Consider the following 9,089-nt stretch of genomic DNA (forward strand, 5'->3'; position numbering starts at 1 on the left):
CCTCACCTGCCCCGGCCAGGAAGTCCTGAATACTGATTACCTGTTGTATTTAAGGACTGCTCACACACACACACACGCCGCGTATTGTCTGGTTTCGTCCACATTACAAAGCGTTATTCTCTGTTATAGTTTTCTTGTGTACTACCTTGCTTTTGTTTTCTCGACTCTCGATTTTTGCCTTGCCTACTCTGTGGATTTTCGTGTATGAACTCTGGACTGTGTTTTGATTCTGATTGTGGATCTTCTCTGATACTGCCTGCCTCGTGTATGACCATTGGACTGCTTCACTACCCGGTAATGGTCTCTCCCTCCTGGTTTCTGCTTAACAGTATCCATTACCTTCTGTTACTGTTTGTGTGGGTTTTTAATAAAATCCTTAACTGGTTCCGCAAGTGTCTGTATTCTGTACCCCACCATGACATTCTTACTGTTTTCAGTAATGAACAATTTCTTAATATTTTATTTTTAGGATTAGAATATTACAGGGCAGGGCAACCTGTATATATACACATACTAAAAATGGAGGTACAGGGTTCTTCTTCCCTGATAGGTAGCAGACGCTAGCTACACCTGTGTGAGGGATGCATGTGATTGTGTTTAAGACTTAAATGACTTCAGTCAGTCTTTTCCTCTGTTGAAAGGCTGTTTATTTATTTATTTTTCTCCTTTTGAGTGCATTTGTAAATATTCTGCATTGTTGTGTTAAATTAAAGGTGAATGGATTTAAATACAAACATCTGCCATTCATCTGCTGTTTTTCTTCTGGTGCTTTAGACCATTGGCCCAACTCTACCCATAAAGCTTGACCTTTACTACCTTTTCTACCTGTACTGAGACTTAACAGGATCTGATGGAGCTTTAGGTTCATGTCTCGACTAGTTAAGGATATTTTATTAGTAAACAGTGAAGTTGGATATTGTTCTGAGTAAGAGAGTATGTTAAATAACGTAATTGTAAATCTACGTTAAAACCATGTAATTCCCTTAGGAAGAGTCGTTGCTGTGCTTGTTTTCATCTTGCCATAGCTTAAACAGTGCAGGTGAGTTTAGAATCCCACGCATTAGGACTTTTTTGAGGAGAGAAAGATTCAGAAAGCTAAAATATTTGATAAAACTCAGATAAACAAACAAAATCCCCCAATAACAAAACCCACATTAACACACATTTCATCAGAAACAGGAGAAAAAAGGTCTATATGTAGACTAAACACAGACAAAACTCACCTGGAGACAGTAACGAGTGGGAGGAGTTACAGATTACCAACAGGTGTAGAGGATAATGAGGGGGCGTGGTTAATATAAGACAGGACTGGGGCAGATAGACAGAGGGATGTTCACTCTGGAGAGTGAAGCTGTGCTAATGACTGTGTTCACACATCAACAGAAACCCTATAAAATCTGATTTACTGCCCAAACTCTTCTTACTGTGATCAGAATCAGACTTTATTTCTCTCAGTATAAACTGAGTAACTCTGTGCTCTTTAACAGCAGAGTCTCTAATGGAGTTCAGTCTATAATCCAGTTGAGAATAAAAAATGAGATTTATTTATCTTTATATCACTGTATCATCAGACGGTCATTGGGAGTTCCATGGTGAACAGTGTCCTGGTCACCACATACAGTAGATTACTACCTATTAAATCACATGCAGCCTCCTCCCTCTCTTCAGTTTAAGCTAAGCTGAGTGTAATCTCGGGTTTAGAGACAGTCGAGCACAGTCCTGAGTCAGAATCATGATCTATGGAGAAGAAACTTTATCAAGTCTGGGTATGAATGAGGGAGAAACACATAGCATATATAAATAAGACTGCACACACTTCACTTTTTTATACTTGGCTTTGTGTTTAACTTATTCTCTGTAGTTAATCAAATTTAACTTGATTTTTCTGATCAGTTTTTTTTAACAAAACCCCTCCATGATCATCAATACATCTGGCTACCTGACCAGATTTATATCCTTTACTTCTCTGCACAAACCGCAAATTAATATATGAGTGTTTTATTTTTTCCATTTAAATGTTAGTATTTGGAAGACTCCAGATATCACCCGTCTTCAGTACTGCTTTTCTTGCTGTGGCACTGTTTTTGAAAGTGTATGTTTTTATGCGCTATGGGCTAAAGGTTGATTTGTAGTCCATTTTAAAAATTCTTAATTCTGTAAATTATTAAAATTGCAGATTCGAAATTGGTGCAACAGGCCAGCTCACTTCAGCCGCCTGATGTGCTTTTTTTAGGTGCAGTGATGCTTTATTTACAGGTCTTGCCTTTTATTGGTTAGAACAGACTAGATTAGACTAGACCTTACTGCATGCATGTTAAAGAACAAACAAAACCAGGCAAATATCAGCAAACAGTTGCTTTATTAAATTCTTTTTTGAAGAAGTTTTGCAGAAGTTGCAGATAAAGTGTACACACACAACTTTGTGAACATATATTTCACATTGCAGCATATGTATTACTAATCCTAATCTTATCCATAACCTAACCCTAATATTTACAGTATCTACAGTTACATATATATTTACATTTATAATGCAATTTAGATTTTTGCTGCAGGGACCACAGCCAAGTTAAATCTAAAGTCAAGTAGTTTTATTGTCAGTACTGCATATGTACAGGACATACAGAGAATCGAAATGACGTTACTCTCCTTCCCAATTTTACAACAAGTACAGATAATAGATATAATAAAAGAGAATGGGAGACACTATGTGTACAATACAGCAGAGACACAAATAGACATACATGAGACAGAAACAAGGTGCAGTAGTGGTGGGGGAGAAAAAAGATACATAAATATGAATAAAAAGAAATAAGATATATAATATAAAAGAGTGGGAGACACTATATGTACAAAACAACAAGAACACAAAGGCATACGTAAGACTGAAGACAATAGTGCAATATTAATGGTGATTGAGATGGAATGAAGGATAAATAGTATATAACAGTAGTGCAAATATGGTATATAGCTTAAGGCTGGTAAAATGAATGAGTGCGTAAAGTTCTTAAAGTTCACAGTTTTCGGGGAATTAAAGTGTGTATGACCGTGCGAGTATAGCAGTAGTGCAGGTATTGGGTGTGTAGTGCAGGTCCATTAGAAAAGTTCAAGTACTGTGTGTGTTCTAGTACAGAGTTTCAGTACTGTGTTGGTGGGGGGGTCAGGGGGCTGAGTGAGTGTGTGCTGGGGGCAGGATTGGGATGGGGGGTACAGCAGGAAGAGAGTTCAGCATCTTCACAGCCTGATGGATAGGGCTGTCTCAGTCTGCTGGTCCTAAACCCTCCCCAGCTGTAATCTAACCGGAGCTCCTCATTTACTTTAATGTTGCTTATGGCGATGAAGAGGATTACATCCTTGCCATCTACACTGTTTAATCTAGGCCTTAGTTTGGCCTTCTTTGAGGAATGATAAATTAGCTGGCCAAATATGCGTATTCCTGGATGGCACGGACACTCCTCCATGAGTATCAATACACCGAGCTTCCTGTCCAGAATTCTAATAAAACATGTAGCAACTCTCCCTCTCTACTGTCGAACTGTGGGTCGCTAAGCCCTCCTGTCTAGACACCACTTTACCGTGGTAGTCCCAAACAACTTTCCCAAAGGCAAAAGGCCTTGTAACCAACATCCCTCTACCCTTCCCCTCTATCTCTGCCACTATGAGTCCCTTCCATTTCTTCTGCGTTCTGCAAAACCTCTGCAACACAGCACTGTCCATCGCTGTGTCGATGCCCCAGATGGCTTCCACTGCTGGACAGTGGTTGCAGCATCAGGAATGTTTGCAGACCACCCCTTTCTTCTCAATCCAGGTCTTCATTCTGGATTCAGAGGGCAGTCTACAGGCAAAGTTCTCTGTGAATAAAAAAAAAAAATAGTCAGTAAATTCAGACATAACTAAATATATTGTGTATTCAAGCTATTAGAGTTGATGAGACTAGGGTAAGAGATAAATCCCTAAAGACTCACCTGGAACTTGCTGCATCTGATTCTGGAGCTGATCACTATGCCAGCGATCGTAGCAATAGCGCTCATGCACCCCTGCCAGGGAGGCCTGCTCTGACCGCTTTGGTGGAACCCCGTCCAACAACACTGGCATGACTGGTGCAACCTGTTGTATGCAGCTTGATCGCTCAAGAAGGACGAGGAACCAATAGCAGTGTGGTCACTCCACTCACCACTAGAAGTAGAGGAAATGAGAGAAAATGAGTACAGAAAACCGAAAAAATATAAAACTTTGAAATATAACCATGCAAGAAAATCCTAGTGAAAACACAAAGAAATACTTACTCTGAATCCCCACAGAGGCTCTTGAGTATCAAGCAAGCATCCACCGTTGAGCTAATCTCCTTCATTCGGTAGTGCTTCTCTGCAGTGGCCGAGGTGCGCGTGAGGTAGCCTGCCACCTTGGACTTTTCTGCATCAGACAGGTTCTTTGTAGCTGTTTCGTATGCCCGTCTGGGCTGTCACCTTCGGGACCTAATGCCTGATAAATATATTTAATACTCATATATTATTTCCAAAAACTTTAGTGAGGAAAGAAGAGTATTGCAGAACTGCATTGAAGTACAGTAATTGAAGTAAATCCAAGAAGTACAGTAGGGTCCTTCTACTGATCAGTCTGGAAAATGTCTTCCTCCTCATAGAGGGAAGACCCAGAATCTTGAGCAGCACTTCCTTAGAGAGCGGCCAGAGCCCTCTAGCTCCCACAGGGAACCCAAAGTACTCTACCAAAGCCACCGTGAGTGAGTCAACGATCATCCTCCAGTCCTCTTACATACAGCTTTGAACTTTGTGTATACTTTCTCTGTGCTCATGAGCTTTCTGGTAGAAACAGCCGCCTGGCCTGGATGGACTGAATGAAGAGCTAATTTCTGCACCCCCAGGCCACCAACCTAGTTACGTCACTGGTCGACATAGGAAGATGTAGCCATCTCAGTTCAGTTTTAGTTCAGTTCAGTTTCAGTTTTATTGGCCAAGTATATTTAACATACAAAAGGAATTTGACCTTGGTACACTTTACAGCCTTCCTGATTATCCTGTTCGAGGTGTGCGGTGAGTAGCTAAACCAAGGCCGCAGTAATTGGCGGAGTAAATGACCCTTGGTATACCAGGCCTAGTCAGAATGGAGACCTTCTGTGTCGGCTTAAGCTTGGCCTAACCAATCCTGCTCAACCAATCAGAAATCTTACCGACAATGTCTGGCCTTATCAGTCCCAGCCAGGGCGACATCGAAATGCCCAGCTACCTATATGGAGAGCCATTGAGGCACCTTGCCTTGGACTTAAAGGACATCATAAAGCCAGAAGCCTCAGCCCCCCTGCACTGGCAGAAATGCTAGGATTTTTGTAAGGATTGGCAAGTTGTAGGCCATGCCCTGCCATGAGTCAGACACAACCACCAGATTGTCTGCAATCGCCCACACTCAAAGCGTTTAGTCCACACTGAACCCCTGTCTGTGGGTCTCAAGGTAGGCAATGAGGGGGTTCATTGGCAGATTGAAGAGCAATGGTGACAAGGAGTCTCCCTGCTTGACACCAACTCTTAGAGAAATCTTGGAGGTGGACTGGTCTCCGATTATAATGGTGGTCACACTTTGTTAATAGGAGCTGCGAATAACTCCTATTGTATGGATATCCACTCCTCTCTCCTGTAGAACATACCAGATATGTTAATGAGAGAGTCGAATGCTTTAGCTATGTCGATGAATACTGCTGCAAGTGGGCTGTACTCTTCTTTGCTCCATCTTATGAGGCCTTGCAGAACCTCAATGTTCTCAGAACAACCAGGGGTGTTGATAAACCGCCTCTGACTGCAGTGAACCGAGCACCCTCTAACGTGTCTACTGTGGATCACCTTAGTGAAGAGTCTCAAGACTGTGGAAAGAATGGTGATCGGCCGCCAACTGCCGATCTCCATCGCCGCCCCGTCCCCAGTCTTGGGTATCAGCACCGTTCGGCATCGCTTGAAGCACACCGGTGCGACTCCGGTGAACATCCACACTTTGACCATCCGTGTGACCACTCTGCATCCCAGTCGAGCAAAAACTGCTTTTTAATACCGTCTGGGCCTGGTGCGGAATCGCTCGACATGGCTCGAAGGTTTTCCAATACCTCAGTCGCCGTGAGAGCCAATTCAAAGGGGCTGTTATCAGCGTCTCTCTCCGTCAGGAACCTTCCCAGCCCGCCAAAGAATCCTGGGGCCTCCCATTTCTCCCTTTAAGCTTCCTCAACATCTGAGAGGGGAATGGGTCAGATGGCAGATGTACCTCCATCTAGGATTTCTTTAGCTAGGCGGGCCGGGTCGCTCCTGAACAGCCTCTGGCACCTGATGAAGGCGGCTGTTCACGCCTTCGCCCTGCTGTACCTACTGGTGCCGTTAGCTTGCCGTTTAAGCAACCTACGGGAGGAGATGCGTCACACAGACCTTCTCAACTCCCCCAAGCAATTGAAGTATGGATCGGGCTGCAGTTTCCAATCGTGCGGGCCACTCGGCTGCACCCTCAAGACATAGTTTGGAGGATCTGGCCACAAGGATCATCTCCGCTGCCAATCCCCTGTATATCTCCAGGAGACCAGTCACCGGGACTCTCAATACAGGCTCAGATTCCTGACCCTCAATTCTTGTGTCCAAACTACATTTGTTGCCCTTTTGTCCCTTGTATGCACAGAGACAGAGAGACAGAGCCAGGTTCCCGATCAGTCCTGTGCTCTTTGACAGTCCTCAATATCTCTGCCGGCTCCTTCCTCATCAGCCCTCCATCGCATGACTGCTTCCCCTTCCGCTGGGGCATGCGGTCCCAGCCATCCTACATTCTGGGACCTTCCCGTGGACTATGCAACGGTGCCTACTCAGGTCCCCGCGTTGGGAAGCGAGCTTCACAACTATCACAGAAGTGACTGCAACCCACCATATCAGCTGCCCGTTGCACTCCCGGACACTTGGGGACGTGACAGGCCACTGAGTGGTGGTTAGAGGAAGCTTTTCCACATCAGCGACATCTGTATGAGATGGACACCTTACTATGACGTTTTTGAAAGTGCCTTGCCGCCAGTTGAACAGTGCCCACCTGCACACCACAAAGATCACAGAGTATGCTGGGATCCGGTAAGTCCACAACAATACTTCGAGTCGGGTCCGTGATCGACTCGTAAGCCCTACTATCCATGGTGGTGGCGTTTGGGCTAGGGAAGGCCAGTTCTCCTGGTCCTGGCTGGTTATGGGCCTTGCCGTCCCTGACATTGAGGCTGTGGATACTCCTGTCAAGCCACTGATCCCCGGACTAACTGCTACCAACCCCTCTCGGTTCCGAAAGTCGCGCGACATCAGAACTTGGGGGACGAGTTACCCCTCCAACTGCAGCTTTTGGGTTTCGGGTCCCGGCAAGGCCGGATATAAGAAGTTGCTTGCACTCCATTTGGCAATTCGGGTCTCGCACCCTGACAATTACCTAACCAAATGACAACAGCCGATCAGTAAGACACTCTGACTTCCGTCACCCGTATTGCTGACCAACCGCAATCACCAGAAAGGTTCTTACGGCCATACTACCCTGAGAGTTATGGTGTCAGGTGTTCCCCGTGGGCTCCCTCTCCGCCAACCTCCTGATTCGAGACTCCTCGAATTTACTTGCAAGGTTAGCAGGTTAGTGTTCTATGCGTGTGAGGAAACCCCCCGTTCCTGGGGCTCCTCACAAGCGTGAATTCTCTGCCCAACTCTTAAGAGAGTTGGCAGGATGCGTTCAAATGGCCTCACTTAGCCGTGTACCACGCGGAGGTGGAGGCCTAAGACACGATGCTCAATGCTCTCTCTGGAGTCTGCCTTGTTCCAGTGACTCCGGGGTGTGCAGAGAGAGTAATAGTTACTCCCACGCGCTTCATTGAATTTCTTCACTTTGACATTCAGAGCACTGGGCAGAAATCACATCGTGTCAGCACCCGTTTAGAATCCTCACAATGCTTTGTTTTAATTAAACAGTCAGATTCCCCTGGTCAGAATCAGTTCTAAAGCAGCTGCTGGGTGCAGCAACCCCTCCTGGACCATCAGAGGCCCAGAGTAACGGACGGGAGGTCCCAGACATGAGGTCCCCGGGTCAGCAAAAACCTTCAAGGATTCCCAGGTGGAAGCCGTACCCTGCCAAGAGTCTGATACAACAAACCAGATCATCTGCTAACGCTAGAGCCAAAATCTTCGTGTCCACCACACTGAACCCCTGTATGTGGGTCTCAATGATGCCAAGGTGGGGGGGATTAATTGCAAGGTTAAAGAGCAACAGTGACGAGGAGAGTCTCCCTGCTGGACAGCCACCCTGAGGATGATCTCTGAGGTGGACTGGCCTCGGATCTCTAACCTTTGTCACACACTGATCATAAGAACTATGAACTATGTACATGTATGCTAAGGCATTTGATTACTTGATCTCTAACAATGTCAATAAAAAACACTGCACTTCTCTTTTCTCCATCTAATGAGGAACCTTGCAGAACCTCAAAGTTCTAGGAATCATTCCTGTAACTTACTCACAGACTGAGATAATTTAGGTCAAATTAGCCAATTTTTGCCAGGTTCAGAATTTGAGCACCGTTCGACACCGCTTAAAACACACCGGTACGACTCCGGTGAACATCCACACGTTGAACATACGTGTGACCGTCTCACACTCAGGATCCCATTCAAGCAAGGACTGCTTTTTAATACCGTCTGGGCCTGGTGCGGACTCGCTCGACATGGCTCGAAGGCTTTCCAATACCTCCGTTGCCGTGAGAGCTGATTCAAAGGGACCGTTATCCGCATCCCCTTCGATCAGGAACCTTCCCAGTCCGTCAAAGAGTCCCGGGACCTCCCATTTGCTCCTGTAGGCTTCCTCTACTACCGTGAGGGGAATGGGGCAGACGGCAGGTGAACTGCCGTCTAGGACTTCTTGTGCTAGGCGGGCTGGGTCGTTCCTGAAGAGCTGTTGACACCTGCTGAAGGCAGCTGTTCTTGCCCTCGCCCTTCTTGACCCACCAGTGCCAGTCACTCGTACCCTAAGTGACTTCCGTGAGGTAAGATGCTTCCTCCAATCCTTCTCCTCAACTCCCCCCAACATCCGGA

The sequence above is a fragment of the Astyanax mexicanus genome, chromosome 22, assembly GCF_023375975.1.
Source record: "Astyanax mexicanus isolate ESR-SI-001 chromosome 22, AstMex3_surface, whole genome shotgun sequence".
Taxonomy (NCBI): domain Eukaryota; kingdom Metazoa; phylum Chordata; class Actinopteri; order Characiformes; family Acestrorhamphidae; genus Astyanax; species Astyanax mexicanus.